This window comes from Lagopus leucura, unplaced genomic scaffold (assembly GCF_019238085.1).
Source record: "Lagopus leucura isolate 7727_CA_CO unplaced genomic scaffold, USGS_WTPT01 Super-Scaffold_100021, whole genome shotgun sequence".
In the NCBI taxonomy this organism is placed as follows: Eukaryota; Metazoa; Chordata; class Aves; order Galliformes; family Phasianidae; genus Lagopus; species Lagopus leucura.
This window is the reverse complement of record NW_024962274.1, coordinates 10,097,455-10,116,399: the sequence shown is the minus strand read 5'-3', so window position 1 is coordinate 10,116,399 and position 18,945 is coordinate 10,097,455. Positions and strand designations below refer to the sequence as shown.

The window sequence follows — 18,945 nt, the reverse complement described above, 5'->3', positions numbered from 1 at the left end:
AGAGTACAGACGCCAGCAGAAGCAGTGGAGCATGTGAGTCTAGACATCATGGACTTCTGGGCATTGGTAAACACTAATACATTTCTCCCCCTGTACTGTTTTCTCTCATCATTCTGTGGGCAGAAGAGCTGCAAAATGGGTCAGAGCCACATACAGCACATGACACTTGTGAGCCCTGACCTTGTGGCCCATAAAGTGATAGTCAATTGTAACACACAGACCAACCCTGGAAGCAATACCACCAAACACATCACCCAGACCACAAAAGACTTCAGGATGAGGCCCAGTTATCTGTTTATTCTGTCTTTTTTTTTTTTTTTTTTTTTTAAGTTGGAAAAAGCAAACCAATGACAATTAAAGCTTTTGAATTCTCTGCCATGTACAGTCATTCCCTTTGACCCATGCACTGCATGTGCTTGTTGATGCCAATGCCCTGTAACCGAGAGCTGCTGCCGTCTGTCACACACAAGTCCTCATTATGTTGCATAACAAATTACCTTTGTTGCCTAAGAGAATGGCACAGTGCATTTTGTTGTTGCCTCACATAAACTCTAGTCCTGAGAATTCCACTCTGCACTGATGCATCGCTTCTGTCTGACAAGTGCTTTATTTCTGTTGTTAAGCAGCAAGCTTCATGATACGCGGGCAGCCACTGATCCTGAAAAACAAGTTTAGAGATACATAAATACAGCACTATTATGTCTGCAGAACAATCGGCCACGTGGATTCTGACTGCTGCCGTAACGCCGGGCTTAGAGGCCGCAGTTACATCCTGGGAGACAGCTCTGTGCACTCATGGCTGGCAGTCACCTGATGTTTTGGTTTGCAAGCAAAAAAACACTGTCCTAAAGAAACAAAGAAAGTGGCAGAACAGCAAAGTAATTTTAAACCAACAAAGAATTCACTGTGTTTGCGTTTTCCGGTTATCCTACTGCTTCCTTAATGTATTTATCCAACTGCATCATCTGTTGTTTTAGTGTTGAATTATTGCTTAACTGAACAGTATTAAATTGCTAATTTTTATAGAACAAAGTGTTAAAAACCTTACCAAATCCATCCATTCATGTGATTACAAGATGTTAGACCTCACCGGATTCTTCTTCTGAGTCTTCTTTATTTGTGTTCAGCACATATTTCAGGGGAAGAGCAACATTTATTGCCAGGCTTCTAACAGCGTTCCCTTTTAAGAAAACGTTTTGGTTGGCAGCTTTTCCTGCTGGCTTATGACCAGCACTCTCTATAAGTGGAAAAATAGTGGTGATATCTACAGGCCAGATTTTGCCACTTCTTTTAAGAATCTTACTTTCTACTCTACTAAGAATCTTACTTTCTACTACTACTTTCTTTACTTACTATCTTACTTTCACATGTGCTGGCTGAACGTTCTACTCGGGGCAATACTAGGAGCCCACTGATGGCTGCTCCCTTCTTTCTCTGGACAAAATCCATAGAGAGAGAAAAAAATCCCCAGTCATTACCTAAGCAAACTTCAGTGAAGTCTGAATTGGCCTGTTGGGATAATCTTATGTGAGGGTAACGAAATCTGGATGCCGGCTGGTTTGAAGCTACATATTGTGACATACTCTCCTAATTCTTAAAGAAACACACATTCCAATCTCCAATACATAGTTGTCTTTTATATATTCCCCAAATCATCTGTAACAGCTGTATCTGCTTTTTCATCAGCTCTCCTATGTGTCCTAACAAGCATTGTTTCCACTGCTCACCCCATGTTGTATGTGGCCAACAGTCATCAAATAAATCATCTGAGACACTGCTAGACAATGGGTGAATAAGTTACTGCTGAGGAATTGGGTTTTGTCTCCATTTACTGGCCATAGTTAGAAAAACTTCAAGCCAACTTTCAATTACAGGGGATAAAATAGAGACCAGTTCAGTCTGGGCTTTTTAAAAGAGAATTCAATAAAGTAATAAGGCATGGTCATTTTCAGACACTGCTGCTCACAGTTAATGGTGCCAATACAAAACCCACCTAGGTATTACTGCAAACAGCTTAGGAAAGCCTTCGTGGCAATGCGCAGCTATGATCAAAGCTGTCAACAAGATGTCTGGATGTTTGAGTTCTTTTTTTCACTGTCCCATATCTATCTTTGCAGGAACCCGAGATACAAGAACACTGCACAGCCAACATTACGTGAAGTTGTACTGGTACTCTTATAGCTTGTGTAAAAAAGCACGAGCCATGGTAAGCAGCACTAGGAAGGAAGGAAGATGACAGACCTGCCTGCCTCAGTGCTAAACAGCAGCCCTCAAGCTGCTGCTTCATCCAACTTTCAAGGATACTGCTGATATGGGGCCTGGAATTTTCAAAGAAAGACTGAAAGGCCAGGACTTGTGAGGTCCTGATAAAGAGGGGAATAAGAGAAGGCTCAATGCAAATATGCCCCAGAATAAATAGTCAATGTAGTAGATAGGAATTTAGCTCTTCCCTTTCTTCGTGTTTGAGTGTGAGGCTATTCAAGGGAAATGAAGGGGGTGGAAAACTCAATTCTCAGGAAAGGAAATGCATTTTCATGCAGGAATCTACCATGAGTCTAGACAGAGTCTGAACACTAAACATGGGTGGATAGTAACCCAGGTCCTGTAACGTTCAGTGTATTTTGAAACCAACACTGGACTTACTGTCCAAGTGACTGCCGCCAGCTCCAGGCAGTGAAGGCAGCCCCTCACAGCGCTGTGTGCCGTGCTCCGGAGCACTGCTTCCTTGCAGGGATGGGCACAGAGCTCAGCAGGCACAGCTCTCCCTCGCCACGTCTGGTTTCCCAAACAGGAGGCCCAAGTCTGACTGCAATAAAACCACTGTTGATTTTAAGTCCATCACTTGGACACGGAACTCCTAATAAATAAAACCTCAGAGGAATGTTATCCTCAGAGCCATGGCTGGGCAAACAAGTCCACCAGCTTCCATTTCCTTTATTGGATGGCATCAGCACTGCTGCTCAAATCAGAAGGATTTCAGAAGCTGTCAAGGAAGAAAAATATTGTCCTTCCTAGAAATCACGGGGTGCTGCACTGACTCCACACACTCCCCTAAGCAAACTTCAGTGGAGTCCGAATTGGCCTGCTGGGACAACCTGAAACAAGGGTAACAAAATGCGGATGCCGGCTGGTTAGAAGCTACATACCGTGACATACCCTCCTAATCCTTGCAGAAACACACGCTCCGATCTCCAATATAAATTGTCTTCTACACGTTCTTCAAACCATTCAGCCGGCACATCACCCCACGGCACGTTACAAGGGCTCAGCAGGGCGCTCTTACTGCTGAACCCCCTTCCCCCTCCTTTCCCCGCAGCGCGGGTTCCCCCGGCCCGCCCCCGGCCCAGCACCGCGCTACCGCTCCCCCCGCGGGGCGGGCCCGACACCCGGCACGGCCGCGCGGCGCTGCCCGGGGCGCTGCGCCATGGCGCCACCTGGCGGCCGGAGGCGGCGCACGCAGCTGTACGCCTGAGCCGGGAGGTGACGTCTCTGCCCGGCACCACCGCGTCGTCTGACACAGCCGTAATTCCATAAACAGAGGAAGAACAGGAGAGGGACACGTGGGGTAGGACAGCCTGGAGAGCGGCCGTGCGCTTCGATGGAAAGCCCTTGAGAGCTGTGTGCTTGTCCAAGGCGTCCGGGTCAGCACCCCGCATCAAAGGGAAATTGCAAGCGCGGTTTGCAAGGAGAGAAAGCAGAGCGTACTTGCACTGCCTCGGAACAGCGCTAGCTGTAAGAGCGGCTGCAGCATCCCCTGCTGGAAACTAAAAGCACTACGGCAAAACGCAGGCAGCTGAAGGAGCAAAGGAGACTTGGAAATTGAAGCTGCTCTTACAAAATAAATCAATAAAATAAAAAATAAAAGAAAAAGTGGAAACCGGAATCAGAGGAAGGGTGACTGAAATGAGAGCTTTGCCACTTTTCTCTGCAGTTCATCTGCATCTTTTAGGACACACAGACCTTCTCTGCCAAACCCACCGGTGATGGGTTTCTGCACCTCTCACAGGCATTTCTTTACCTCCAGACCTAACTCACTTCCTCCCGATGAGGGAGGTTAGATGTTAGGCCATCTCAAAAGGCAGATGGTTCCTCACTCACCTGTCCCCTTGGAGGTCTCCAAGGCAGATGCAGAGTGACAAGACAGTCCTGAAGCCAGAGTGAGAAAGAGTGGTGTGGTCCAGACCTACAGGATCAATGGACAGACACGGATGGGACTGAGCTGGAGCCCAGTGCCCATAACACGTGGCTCAGGCTGTAGTGGAAGGGCACAGGAGCAGCTGAACTGCTCCATATGCAGAGGTATGGGGTTGAGACTCAGGTGAACTTGATCCAGCTAATTAGAGTCTATTAGTGGCCTCAGAATCCTGACACTTACAAGAGTAGTGTTGCTGACTGTAGGGTTATGGTGCTTCCAGAGGCCTTACTGTTAGCCAAGAAGGGGGTCTAACAGAAAATAGTTGAGATCAAAGCATGAGGAGAGAGTGCTAATGTGAAGTAATGTGGCTGTAGCAAACACACGCAACAGATATCAGCAAATAAAGCTTGGCTTCCCTAGAAGTGGTACTTGCAATGGGAGCAGCTTCCTCCTGAAATGACGGAAGAGAGATCTCAACTCTGTTACTGACAGTGTAGGAGACAAAACTGAGGAACAATGTATTTTGAAATTAATTGGGGAAAACAAACAAACAAACAAACAAACCCACAACACGACGTTATTTCAGTGTTTTACCACAGTATCTGTGATCCTGCAGTTAAAAGCAGGGCTTGGGGAAGCAAATATCAGTTTCAGTAGATTTAGTTCCATTTAAAAAATTGATATGCGCCCTGCCTCCCTGCACTAGTAATCTGCACTTTCAAGACAACTCAAGCTTCATTGTTTTGGATTTCCTCAGCTCCAGCCCCCCTGGAAAACATTCACTGTGCACATCACATCTCTCCAGATTTTATTCTCATTCCAAGTCTGTGAGTACAAATATAGCAACACCACGCTCTCCCCATGCACCGTTACAAGATGTGCTGAAATGTCAGATGCTAAGCAGTACAAAAAAGCTCTTTACCACATTCTTGTTGATGTGAAATGTAATGGAGAAGGCAGAAACTGCTTTAACTTCAGCTGATTTATTAGATCCAAATACTCTCCTCCTTTCATGTGGCAGCAGTAGAGCTATTAATGCTGCATTGGTTTCTACAGAGCTTGCAATGGTGCGCTGGTAAAAGCACAACTCGAGAACAATCTGACTTCTGCAGGGCTCTGACCACAGCTCCCTTACCGCAGGCAGAGCACTGCAGGAAGGTGAATCCAGCAGAGAGGAGCAGGTGATACCCCTCTGTGGGGAGGAAGCCGGGGGGAGGCTGGGAAGCTTCCTACCTTGCAGCCATTGTCTGCCCGCTTCCTCTGCCCCACAGCCAGGGAAGCCATCGGTGACGCAGCTGCTGTGGCCGAGTGAACGCAGCAGGGGTTGCAGGGCTCCACAACCTGCCCAGAGTCGGTTCTTGACAATTAGCAGCTCTGAGTGACTCAAATTAAAGCAATGTAGGGGCATTCCCTGTGGTTGGGTTTGTTTCTTGTATTACTAGAAACTGCTGGTTGGCCGTATTCCTTCTGCACATATGTATTATCCACAAAACGTAACTCAACTCAAATTTTTGAGGTACAACACTTTCTCTCCTCCTGGATGAGAAATAAAGCAGTTTGTCAGACCAGGAGTCTTCAATGTGAAAGGAAAAAAAAAACCAACAAGTTTTTGTTCTGATAAATTTGCATGTCCTCAGGAAGTGAAGGCCAGGGTATCACTTTGTTCAAGCTTTCCAGACAGCTCAAATAATGATACAACCTCAAAGAAGTCAGCTGTGATGTGAATCATTGCTCATAAGAGAAGATGTAATCGCTGCCTTACAGTGGACCTTAACCAATGGGACTGATATGCTGAACTCTGTCCAAAGGAGAAAGTGTGTGTGCAAATGGCAACACCTTCTCCAAAACCAAAGCCTAGTGTAAAGGAAGCTCATGTGGGAACTCACCTGTCCTCACGCTACCCCCAAATGCAAGGTATCTGTGAAGACAGCTGGAGCTTTCTGCCCACGGAGAGTGTTATCTACCTGCTTTTACAGGAGATTTAAGGAGAGGAATTACACTGTGTGTCATTAGGCAGTCATCACGGATTGTCGACATGTCAGTTTTTGCAGGGGTGTCTGTACAGTCCCCCAGATAAGCACATTGCTCCCTTCCCCTCCAAGGACATGGCACAAATCTGCCCTGACCATCAACTGGTCAGCCACAGCAGCTGTAAAAATCCTCAGGCTAAGAAAAGTGCAAGGACAAATTTGTTTGGAATCAAATGTGAACTTCGCAGTGGGATAAGCACCAGGTTAAGCTGAAGCACCTCAGGAGCATCTCTTAAACAAGCAGTCCTCAGTTCCTCCTCTCTGCTGGCAGGAAGCCTCTTGACTTCGGCATATCACTTTACTCAAATACTTTCACATTTTCCTAATGTTGAAATTCTAAACTGTCACAGCAGCTAAATACAGGAACAAAGCAAACCGAGTATATGAGAAAGAAAAGACTATTTCATGTCTGTTCTGATTTTATTAGTAATATTTTTTTCCTTTTTCTAGAGTTTCTTGCTGAACTGGTAAATAGATTCTTGTTGCCAAATCTGTGCTTAATCTGATGTTTCTTTTATTTGCTATATACTCTTTTCTTTCAGCCAAGGTTCCTCTGTGAATCCAAGTTCCCCACTCTTCACTAGTCACTGTATAACCCACACTTGTGGGAACGGTCCTCGTTGGTGCTGGAGGAGTGAATCTTATCTGGGGGCGATTCGGTGTAAAGTCTCTGATACCACAAACACCAACAAATGCTGCAGTTTGGGTCTCACAGTCTGAGTACAACATCTAAACTTCTGGCTCCGTTTCTGGTTCTGGTCTCTGTGCAGGTGTCACTAACAATTTCCTCCCCTGCAAAGGGAAATGTGTGACCCATACTGGGACCCACAGATGCCAGTGGAGCAGAGCAGCCCCTCGTGCTGCCTGGCATGTGCACCTCAGGCTGCTGGGCTGGGCTGCATTACCTGAGTGCTCTGAAGAACCACTTGCTTCAGTGGTTTTGGGGTCAGCTCCTCCATCTAGAGTGTTAGATGTGACCTGAAAACACGGTACAGCACAAACAGCCCTCGAGCATTTCTCTTCATCTGTCTACAATAAGTCCAGCTAACTTTTGCCATCTTCTGGAGGGAGGGAACAAAATGAGAATTCTTAGCTGTGTGTGTGCATTCGTCGAGCTCTGAGCATGAAGCAGTTTTTCAGAGCCCTTTCTCTAGGCATTCTGAGGGAGACTGCAGATACCCCCGAGAAAGCTCCTGCTGCGACCATGGTGCTGTGCACACTCCTCTCACGCATTTGAGGCTCCAACACTGAGGATGTGACTCACTTCTGCATTATGCAGCAGTGACCATAACTCTGTACTTTATTTAGCTGGTTGCTGTTTATTTGCTATTCTCAAAAACATCTCTAAGCTTGCAGATATTTTTTTAACCATTTCAGTCTCCATTCTACAATGCTGTTTTGGTTCAGCCTCTGACTCCAGAAACAGTTTCTATCTGGTTGTTCTTTCTTGTTCTGTCTCTGTTCCTCCCTCCTGTTGTTAAAACGCTGGCAATCTTTTTATGTCATCCTTTTAATTTCCTCAGAAGTTTCAACTTACATTTTTTTACTATATTTAGTGATAGCAACCCTGATCTCCAGTTCATGCCTATGACCAAGTGGGTGTCACCATCCTGCCCAGGGGCAGGTCGGTGCAGGAAGAGCAAGGAATAGATGAGGGGGGATGAGGAGGCTCTGAAGATGCCACAGCTGGGGTGAAACTCAGGGACTTGGGCAGACTCTAAAAGAGACACCTCTGAAAAAGAAGAATTTGGTATTTCTTTGTCACTAGCAAGCCCAAATGTGCATTGCTGAATTCAATATCAACTTCACCATTGATTTCAATCTCTGCAGACTATAACTCATCTTCTTCACTGTCTTCATCAGAAATACTAAGGTACACAAGGAATGTGGAGGGAAGACTTGGGGTTTCCCAACAAGACTTTCAGCATTGCAGCCCGATGGGAAGAACTACTCAAAATGGAGCAGTGGTGCATTTTCCCTCGACTGAAATAAACCTTTCCTTCATGGGAGAGCTGTGCTTTCCCGTGGACAGTGAACTCACTTCCTTCTGCTTTGTTTATAGCTGCATGGGAGGTTTTTCCTCTTCCATTCCCTTTTCCAAGAGCAATTAGACAATAAGACATTGTTAAATGTTAAACACACAGGTTTCTGTTTCTTGTCTTACAGAATAATAGAACTTTTAGAATTATGAGAAATGAATCAAAGGATGGGAGGAAATGGTCAAATTTCACTCAGATTTTTATCCAGAACAGCAGAAAAGACATTAAGAAAAAGCACAGAAATGGTTGGAAGTTTTTTTTTCTTCTTTCCCCAGAAAAAAAAATTGCAACTGTATAATCTTCAATGAACTTGTGAGCCACGCTTATACTTGGAAACTTTTTACCTCAGTACAAGTGATTTGGATAACGTCAGCTGTAACAAGGCACATGAACTAAGCATGCAGCTCACTAACAAAATGCAGAGATGCCATTTCTGACAGCACCAGGAAACTGTTCATCACCAGACTAGAAATATGCCTGGAAGGCATCCCTAGAGGGACAAGGGACCTGTGCAATCAGAGAAGGATCTGAAGATAACTTTGGAGAACTGGAAGCTCTCCAGAATGTATGGAAGAAAACGGAAGGAGTCCAACCCCCTTCACACCCTGGGGAGGACCTCTAAAGCAAGACCAAATGGAGCTGGAATGGCTCGGGGAAAACTGGAAACCAGCGCAAGCCCAGCAGCCGGCTGGATGGAAACATTCAGCCAATGCCAATATCCAGCAAAACATCAGTGAAAATGCAAGATGAGGAAATTTTCCACTATCCACAATATACTGGCTGTGGAGAGATGACCAATGCCAAATATTTTTATGTTATTTGTGTTAGCAGCATTCTGGCAAATAGCCTTAAAAACCACAGCTCCTGTCTGTGCACATACCTGGGAGATGCTGTTTCCTCAGGCTGCTACCGCAGTGAGGTAGCTCACCAGAAACACAACCAAATGTTAATGACATTGAGGTCAGTGAGTGTGATAGTTTGACCTGAAGCAAGAGAAGATCCTGTTCAGCACGAGCAGCTCGCCTGCTGCAGCAGAAGCTCCTTGGGATGCTGTGCTCCAGAGAAACACATATCACACTGATCTGCCCACTCCAGAAGCCCCATCTATTGTTCCCCTCCTGAAGCCAGGGTGATGATTGTGTTCACATCCACTTTTGCATACACCAAAAGCCCACACCTTACTGGGCTCAAGTATAAAAGTCTAAGCCAAAAATACGGAACTGATGCTCTCAGTATCCCAAAGCCAAAGGTGGAAGGTGATGTTAAAGGGCACATTCTAGAGGAGGCATGGGTACATTCCGATCAATATTTAGCACTGCTAAACTAACAGTTTGCATTGCCTTAGATTAAAATATTGCTTGGTGACTTTTTAGCAAAACAAACAAACAAACAAACAAACAAACCAAACCTTTGAAAACTGATGCCAATGTTAACAGCAGATTGCAGGTAGAAAGATGGACAAAGCAAAACAACAAACAGCAGCGGATTCAACAATAAAGCATTTGCCATAATTGGGATAAGCCAGTGTGTAATGAAAATGTTGCCATGGATATCAGCATTGAGAAAGCAATTGTATCTCAGCAGTCAGCGCTGAGGTCGTGTGGGGCTGTCAGCTCACCAGGAGTCACAGGGAGGCACTGAGCAGTTCCCAAGTGTGAGACCAACAGCAAAGCGGAAAGCTCTGGCCGCCAGTGACATTCAGGAAGGGAATTAGTGCTGCTGGGTGTGCTGCAGTGAGGGGAGAGCTGCTTCCAGGGGACAGCGCAGGATCTGCAGAGACTGCACTGAAGTGCACTTTCATTTATAAAACTGCATGTGTATAAACATGTAACCATCAAAGGAAAACCCTCCCACATGTTTTTAATAGGTAAGTAGTAGCCTCTAGGTTTGCTCCATCCCTTCATAATCCTAAAGCAAAAGCTGCCAGATTACATAACAAAAATGCCATTATTCTTCTTGCTACTCTCTATTTCCTATCACATATTTCCTTCCTTGTTCTTCGTCTCTTTTTCTTTTTCTTTTTTTTTTCACTTCTTCCATTTATTCCCTTCTCTTTCTGCCTCTCCCTACCCCCATTTAGTGGCATTTCATCTCCCCACTCATTCCCGGTCCTTTCCTGCTGCTCATGCTCCTCTGCCTCATGCCCAGTCCCTCCTTTCTTTCATACTGCATTAACTCTAACCCTGCTCTATGCACTCTGACAATCTATCTGTTTTTAATTGTTGCATTAAACATAGCTGGACATTTCAGAGACCATTTCAAAGTCTTCATAATTCAACTTGATTCCACGTACTTGATACAAGAGCCATATGGTTTTGTGGATCACGTATTGTTTCGCACATGTGAATGCTTATGGAGCAGACGACTGTTTGGGTATCAGTTGCTCACACTTTCTGAGCTGTAAATTAATTTTGTGCTATGTAATAGCACTGATGCTTTGAAATGTGCAGAGATTTTCTCCATACATCTAAGAATGCCCTATAAATATCATGTCTGAGGGCTCTCAATCCATTGCCAGGAGCTCTGCTCACAGTTCCTCGTAGCTGCTGCCAGTTTTTGTGAGGTGTATTGGTTCACCCCACCAAATTCACTGATTTACTGATTGGTAACTCTATTGTCTTCTCAGCGCAGCGCTGATAGTCTTTACTCAGACAAATCCTTCCTGCATCACACTCTGGCATAAAGTCTTTAAAGAAGGAAGGAGAAGAGGGTGAACACTGTAATTGATTCTGTCAAAGGCATGTAAGAGCTGACATCTCCTTTTCAGCAGCTAAAGAACAAATCAAATGCTAAAATCCTACCCTAGGTGTGTGTGTGTCCCCTGCACACTTTGTATCAAATGTGTGCATCTCCGGGGAGAGGACAGAGACAAGCACTAAATGGAGTGGAAAAGTCCTCACACTGATTCAATTAGGGCAGTATATGTTGTAATATAGCTTCAAGGGATAACCGAAACTTTTGGAGGGTGCTTCCTTTTTTTTTTTTTTTTTTTTCTCTCTCCCTTTTTCTTTTCTTTGGCTGCTGCCACATGGAGCTCATTTCACATTTCAGCTGCAGTGTAAGTGATACGGGAACCAGTATCACACTGTGGCTGATCCACTGCTGCCAAATGCTCGATGCCCTCCTCCAAGTGGGCTGAGGACACAGCCACCCACAGCTCCATCTTTGCATCCCGCTCCTGCCCTGCTGCTTTTCACACAGAGCATCCTGTCAGCAAACAGCAAGTGGCCACCAGAACGGACTCCCTTCATCCGGCTCTCGGGTAAAGCACCGAGGTTGGATCAGGGCAGTTGTGCACGATGGTGTCATGAAGCACAGGATGACAAAGAAGTACTGTTCAGCAAGTATATCAACAGAAGTAGATATACCTAATGCAATGATGGTGCCCTGTCTGTTATTTCCATTCTGATTTGTGCCAGCAAAGGTGCAGTGCCTGCAGTCCAAGTAAATTCATCATGTGTGAGGCTGCTTTTCATTCAAGATGGGCAACAGCACGAAAGTACAGAAAGGTTTCTCTGGGGTATCCCAGGGGCTGTGGCTGCTTTGTGTTATTGCAGCAATGCCCCGGTCTCATTCAAGAAGCCAGCAAATACAACGATAGCAATAAAGATAACCACAGCACATTTTCCCCTCCTGATGGAGGACCCCTGGAACTCCCAGTGCACCGAGAGAGCCTTTGCACACACACACCTCAAGCTTCACTTCTCCAAAACTGAGCCCCGCTTTAGTCTTTGCTTCTCAGAAAGTGGATGAGATAAATATAAAGCGACCCAGAACACCTCTGCACACCTGTCTGTGCACCACGGCACATTCCCTGGCCGAGGCCCTTCGGTCACACAGCAGCACGCTACAGGGCAAGCTACGATGCTCTCGTGGCAGCACGGCAGGGGAGGGCGGCCCTCTCCGCACGGCGTTTCTGCCCGGCTCTGGGCGACGCGGTGCTCGAGGGGTTCGGCGCTGCCGTTGGCAACGGGATGGCACAGAGAGGGGGAACGGTCGGCACCTCCGTTGCCGTCTTTCCCCGGCAGCCCCGCTGTAAGGCAGCAAATCCTCGCTGGGGCCGCTCCCCGCCGACAGCCCCCGGCACAGCCGGGCAGCGCGGAGCGGGACCCCGGGATTCCCCGCAGCCCCAACCAGAGCTGAGCCGGGGGAGGGTTGGGGGAGCAGCGCGGTGCAGCCGAAGCCGTTCATCCCTCGCACCTGGTGCGAACGCTCGCCCCGAGCGCGGGGTTTCTCTGGGGTTCATGGCAGCAAACTACTTCTTTAGATGCTTCATGGATATTCAGCTCCTTTTCAAATAAGTGACAACAGCAGATCTAAAAAATAGTCTGAGAACTCGCGCAGGAGCTGATGAAGTGAGGGCACCTCGAGCCCTGCTGCAGCGGGAACTCAGCTCTCTTCGCTGCACCAATTGCGTACCGCTGCCGGCATCCGGAACGTGAGCAATGTATGGAAAGTGCCATTTCCCAGAGCCGTGCCCCTTTCTTTCCCTTCTCTTCACATTTTGCAATCGGAAGCTCGTTTGCTCAAGCCCGATATACCGCACGGGGCCGGGGCTCCGCCAGGGGGCAGCGCAGGGCCGGGTCGGGTCGGGGGGTGCCCGAGGCCACCTCCATCCCCTCCATCCCCTCCGTCCCTTCCATCCCCTCCATCCCATCCCGGCCCCTCCCGGCCCCCGGGCTCCTCTCCTAGCCCCGCTCCGCTCCGCCGCCGGCAGCGCGCCGTGCCCAGCAGCCCGGCGGCCCCGAGGCTGCGGCTCGTTAGGCCGTGTGCGGCTTTAAAGTCCCAAACGGGTAATGGGGAACATCAGAAAGACATTCGGGTGAACTCTTCGCCTCTAATGGGAAACAGTTGAGAGCTCCACCAAATCTGTCACTTTTTAAATGGAAACATGAAAAAAGGCTGAGATAAAACAAAACAAAGAAAAGGAGTTGGAATAATGCACTTTGATTCAGATACTGAAAAACTTTCCTCAAGGAATGGAAAAACTGATGGAAAAAAAAAAAAAAAAAGTAAAAAAAAAAAAAAGGCCAACCGCGATATGACAGTGCCCGCAGCACTGTGAGCAGACATTCCTGCCTGTAATCCCCTCACTCTCTTCCCACTCTGGGGAGGGAAAAATCCGTTCCGCGATGGCTGGCAGAGATGTGCGGACCTCGGACGCTGAACCGAAGGCTCCCGCCGCTATCCCGGGCAGCGCCGTCCGAGCGGGGCTCCGCCACCCGCGGCACGGGGCCGAGCCAACGCCGGGAGAGGAGCGGGGCCGCATGGCGGGGTGCGGCCGGGGCTCCTTACGGGCACTGGGATCGGTGACGTGCAGCTAAGGGGGTACTACAAATTCTTCCACTAAGTTCAGAGCTCTCCCCCGTGCCCCGGAGGCGCAGCGGGAACACGGATGCGGCCCGCAGCGGGGACGCGCCGGGGAAGCGGCGTCGGGAAGCGGGGGTCGGCACCCCCGACGGGGCGGCCCTTCCCCTGGTGATCCCGGCCCCGCAGCACTGCGTCCCCGGCTGGGAACGGATCGGGGCAGAGCTTGGGCCGCCAAACCCTCGAACTCCTGAAAGCTGGCCGTTCCCGAAGGCCTCCTCTGCCCCAGCCCGGTGACGGCGGGTTCTGTTACGCGGGCGGCCGGGGCCCGGCAGCCCCCCCGCGTCCTCCGCTCCTCTCCGTCGAGGCTGAGGTGTTCTGTTCCCATCGACACTGTTTGTACCCGAGGGCACCGATAAGCTCCCGCGGGGCCCCTCCCTCGGCGGGGAGCAGAGGAAGCCCAGCGCATCGGCTACACCGCCCGCCTCCTCCTGCTTCGTTGTTTTCCGAGCGTTGTTAAAAGCAACACCTGGGAAAAAAATTATATGAAAGGACGACAACGAAGCGACTCCTTTTTGTTTTCCCCCGCTTTTGATAATTCCGGACATTATCCCACGCGTCGCTCTCGACTTTCCCCTGTCCTTTCATTGCTTGTTTGGGTTTTCTCGGAGCACAACGATAGCGCGAGAAAGGACCGCAACGCGCGGCCACCGCTGCTCGGGGCGCTCTGGGGGCGGCTTCCCGGCCCCGCTCCGCTCCCGGCCCGCAGCCCCGCCGCTCCGCGCCCAGCGCACGGCCGTCGGAGCCCAGGAGGGCAGGAGCGCAGCGTGCGGGGCTGTGCCGCTCTCCCGACGGCGTTAGAGCCGGGCCGCCTCATTTCATCGAAAATCGCATTAAGGTCAAATACAGCGTGCTGCCCCGTTACTGCGTAATCGCGCCTAACGGAATGTGCGCGCTGTGTGTGAAAAGGCTCCTTAAAGAGGGAGAGAAGTGAATGAAACGAAGCTTGGTGACACGGCCGTCTGCCCGCGGAGCTGCCGCGCTTACGCGGCTCTGCCCCGGCGCCCGGAGCCGCCCGCACTGCTGGAGGGACGGCGCCGAGAGCGGGCGGTGTGCGGGCCGTGCCTGGGCTCTACCCGGGCCGCCCACAGGCTGAGTGCGGGCTGCGTGCGGGCACGGGCCAGCCCCCCGAAGCCGAGCGGGCAGAGGCGGCGTTGAGCCGTAAGGTGCCACGTGCCGGGGTGTCCCCGGAGGAGCCCCACAGCCGCCGCGTCCCCCAGCAGCAACCCGCTGACCCCGAGCTGCGCTCCGTGCGCAGGGGCCGCGGCCAACGCGAGGCTCCATCGAAAAGCGGATTCCGCTCCGGGCGACTCGGCGTTCATTCGGAACGGATTGCCAGCAGCCCAGCGAGCCCCGCAGCTGCTGGTTTGGCTCGAAGAGCCCCGTGTGGTTTATAAACTTGTAGAGGGAAAAAGGAAAAAGATGTCCATCCAAGTAAACTCTAAGTGAAAACTCATTGATTACCTCCGCCTCCCTGTCTCTGATCTGATTAACCGTTTGCCATCACACTTTCCGAGTCACTTCTGTGCTGGTTTCCCTCTGCCTGAGCTCTGCGAGACTCTTCCAGAAGGGCGCTGTGATGTCGGGACCAACAGACTGTAAACAACCACAAGAAACACAGCAAATGTTTTCAATCCAGCTAGGGGACTAAAACAAACTGCCCGCATCAGGCCGGCCCGTTTCGACGAACGCCTCCCAGGCCGCTGCCGAGCGCACTGTGGAGCTACCTGGGCTTGGTGGATGCGGGCGGGTGCCGCGCCCCGCCGGGCAGAATCCTCCCGGAACCCCCGACCTGTGCCGCTCGGGTGGGGCTCCGAGGGTGGAGGAGGCACGGGGGGACCCAACGGGCGCGCCCTGCTTCAATCCCAGCGGCCGAGGACTCCCGACTGCACTTATCCGGGCCCCGGCCCGTTGTACCGTCGGGTTTTTCCGTCGTGCCGACTGTCCGAGCCCACCTGCCCGAGGCTCGCTGCCCGCGGCCTCTCCTGCGGATGGGCGGGTGGGCGGCCCCGGACTCTGCAGCGAGGCCGGCAAGGGGACCCCCGGTGCTGCTCCCCCCCCACTCCCGTAGGGCCGCCCCGAGGTTGCATCGGCACCGGGCGGGGCCGGACCCCGGGGCGGGTGGGAGCGGGGATCCCGCGGCAGCCCCGAATGGCAGCGGGGGGCGGCGGTGGAGAGAGGGGCAGCAGAGCCTGGCCGTGCCACAGCCGTCACAGGCGGAGCGGCGATTTTTTAAATAACAAACGTATTTTTTATTTCTGAAACAAAAATATCGTTTTCGGCTTAACAATAGCCGGATCTCTCTGAATGAAGCCTCTGCATATTTTCCTGTTTTAATTGGTTGTATAATAAACAGTCCTGACCCCACACTCTCTTTTCAATGAGTTCAGGGTGAAACGCGGACCATGGGACTGGAAATGACTTTTTCACCACTTAAAACACGGACAAGAATACCAGGAATCAGGCGGCATCGATCGGCCGGGCGGGAGGGGCCTCAAGGTGAGAGAGGCTGCGTGACCCTCCTCGCTCGACCCGCAGCCTCCGGCACCCCGGCCCCGGACACCGCAGCCGAGCCGAGTTGAGCCGCGTTGCGCCGAGCCGCGCCGAGCCGGCCGGCAGTTCTCCCGACTCAAGGCTACGCACCCTACGAGCACCGCCAAGGCCCGACGGCTGCGCGAAGGGCGGCAGAAGAAGACAAACCGGCGTGCGCAGAAGAGCGCTCCGGGCCCGGCACTGCTGTGGGGCAGCCGAGGGGCGGTGGGCGCCCTCCCAACCCCAGGCCGCCGAGCCCTCCCTCCCCTGGGGCCCGTCGCAGCGCTCTGCCCCTCCGGCGGCGGCGGCTCGGGGAGGTTGCTTCCACGCCCGCTCCGTGCACGGAGAGCGCAGTCGTCGCTCTTCTGCTTTCATCTCTCGCCAGCGTTGCATAAAGCCCATAAGACGGGGCCGCTCGGGCGGCACCTCGGGCGAGACCGCGGCCCCGAGTCCCCCCGCCCCAGGCTCCCCCCAGTCCGGCCAGACTGGGGATGCGCGGTGCCCTTTGGCCGACGTTAGATAACGAGCACGGGTCTGGCACGGTGCGCGAAGCCGTGAGACTGCCGCTCCGTGTGGGGTCAGCGGGGCTGGGGACCGCGCGGCCCGGGGCACATCAGAGCCCAACCCGAGCAGATCCCCGGCACAAAACCCGATCCGACCCACTTGGGGCCATTCACGTGGCCCGGATCCCGACCTCGCGGGGCAGCGGGGCTGTCGGGCAGCCCAAGCTGGGGGAGCGAGCACTTGCAAGTAGGGTCAGTCCCCGCCGCCCCAGGCAGCAACGAAACGGGAGGGAAGCAGCGAACCCTGCCAGGATCACCGGGATATGCACCGGGCCACTCTCGGAGCGGCAGGACAAGCCTGGCTCGGCCGAGAGCTCCGCACCGGGCTTCCCGGGCGATGCGAGTCGAAGGCTGCAGCCGAGCCCCGAACACGGCAGCTGTTACTGAACCACACGAGTTTACATTCGGTGCCGCCTTGTTTATAAAATACAGAAAACAATCGCGAAAACATCCTACGGGCGCGACGGCGGCGCGGCTCCGCTGGGTGCCGGGCGCTCGGAGGGCACAGCCCGGCCCCACGCACGAGCAGCCGCTGCACCCCGCCGCCCGCAGTCGCGGAGCAGAGTCCGTTGGGCACGGGCAACCCGAGAGCCCCGAGGCATCTTATGCCCGCCGCCTGTCGTCCAGGAGGGCCTCGGGAAAGAGCCCCGCATCGCACGGCACCGAGAACCGCGAACCGTTCCGCTCCCCATGCTGGGTGCTTGTGCTGCCTGGGGCCGCTCCCTGCAAGTCACCGCCCGCAGACCCCGAGGGAAGCGCGGTGGCCCTGGGGCCCCGTGGCGGCGGGAGGGAGTCCCTTCCGAGTTCACGGCCTCGACGGATCTCGGAGGAAACGAGCGGGGACGGGCAACCCTGAACGAACGAGGAACGGTCACGTCAGCGCCGTGCAGCGCCGATCCCGGGCACGAAGCGGAGCTGGGCCGATGTGCGGCGGCACCCCCGGCACCCTCGGCCCCGTTCCGTCCTTTCCCCTAGCGTGGCACTGGTGCTGGAGATCGAGCCGCTCCGCTCCCTCCCCGCCGTGCCCGGGCCGAGCCGGGCCCGCAGCCCCCGCGTCCCTCACCGCCGCCCCCGGCCGGAACAGAGCCGCGCGCCGCGCTCCCTCCCGGCGCCGTCCCGCGGTGCCCACACAGAGACGCACAGATCCCCGGCCCCGCTCCGCACGCCGCGCCCGTTTCCGTGCCGGAGCCACGAGACGCCTCGTTCCCCGGGCACGGAGGCTGCAGAGGGCCTGGGAGCCGGGCCCGGGCCCGGGGAGCGCCGTTACTCGGGCTTCGGCCCCGCGGCATCGGCACGGGGCTCGGACAGGCCGCCGGTTCCGTAGCGGCACGGCACGGGTCGGGAGGGCGCAGGGCTGCTCCGCGTCGCTCTGCTCCGCGGCTCCGAGCGAGCGGGGAGAAGCAAAAGCGGAGCCGGGGCACGGCGGGCAGAGCGCCGGGACGGGCCCAGGGCTAACCGCGGGGCCGCACGGAGCCGGGCAGCGGCGTCCCGCGGCGGAGCGACAAACGGCGGTCTCGGCGCTGCCGCTTCTCGGTCCCGGCGCGGAGAAGCGGAGAGAAACAAAACAATATTAAGAGAAAGGCATTTATTGGAGACCTTACAAGGCTAGAAAGTACATTAACAGTGCTAGGCCACTCTAGAGAAGTTGGTCCCAAAACGGTACTACGCCACAGCATCTATCAGCTTACAGAAACGCTTACACAATCGCTAAGAACTGGCCCCTGTGTTATACACGCTATTTCTTTTCACATTCATCTATGTAAAATCGAAGGATCAAAACGTTTTAAGAAAAACGGCGAGCACTCAAAGCAGAACCTACCGAAATCCCTTTCGGGCCAGGTTTGGGGACAAAAATACGGAGCTAGTTTAAACTTTCATTATCAATTATACTATGAGCACGGAGAAATAGTCAAATTTCATAGGAAACCGTCTTTTTTTTTTTATAACATCAAAATATATTTTTTTAGACCTACATAAAATTTCTTGTAAGACCTCAGAGGACATCGTCTCCTTTAAAAACCGTATCTCCCACGGCCGGAGCCTTCACGAACGGTCCCGGCCCCCGGATCCCACCGCGCAGTCCCACCCGGCGCCGCCCGGGGAAAGGCACCACAGCAGCGCCGCGCTTTGCGGCCGAAGAGGAAGAGGAGCGGGAGGAAGAGGCCGAGCTCAGCCGGCGGCACCCGGGCCCGGCGAGAAGGCCGCGCTGCTCACAGGCCGAGCCCGAGCGCTTGAAGGCCGAGTCACAAAGGAGCAGAGTTCGGAGAGGCGGCGGCCCG

General features: G+C 52.7%; 1 protein-coding gene across 3 annotated transcripts in view; it reads right to left on the bottom strand.

Moving 5' to 3' along the window:
* The window catches only part of PIK3CB (phosphatidylinositol-4,5-bisphosphate 3-kinase catalytic subunit beta), a 92,714-nt gene extending 88,448 nt beyond the window's left edge, over nt 1-4,266 (bottom strand). The window contains exons 1-2 of one of the 3 annotated variants that reach the window (XM_042878240.1): nt 4,099-4,266; nt 498-658 (exon numbers count right to left, since the gene is read on the bottom strand). The gene's annotated coding sequence lies outside the window, so the exon portion shown is untranslated. Of the gene's footprint in view, nt 1-497; nt 687-3,146; nt 3,236-4,098 lie in introns of those variants that run through there. The other 2 variants (XM_042878241.1, XM_042878242.1) reach the window with 2 other exon arrangements.
* Between the last annotated feature and the right edge of the window lie 14,679 nt (nt 4,267-18,945).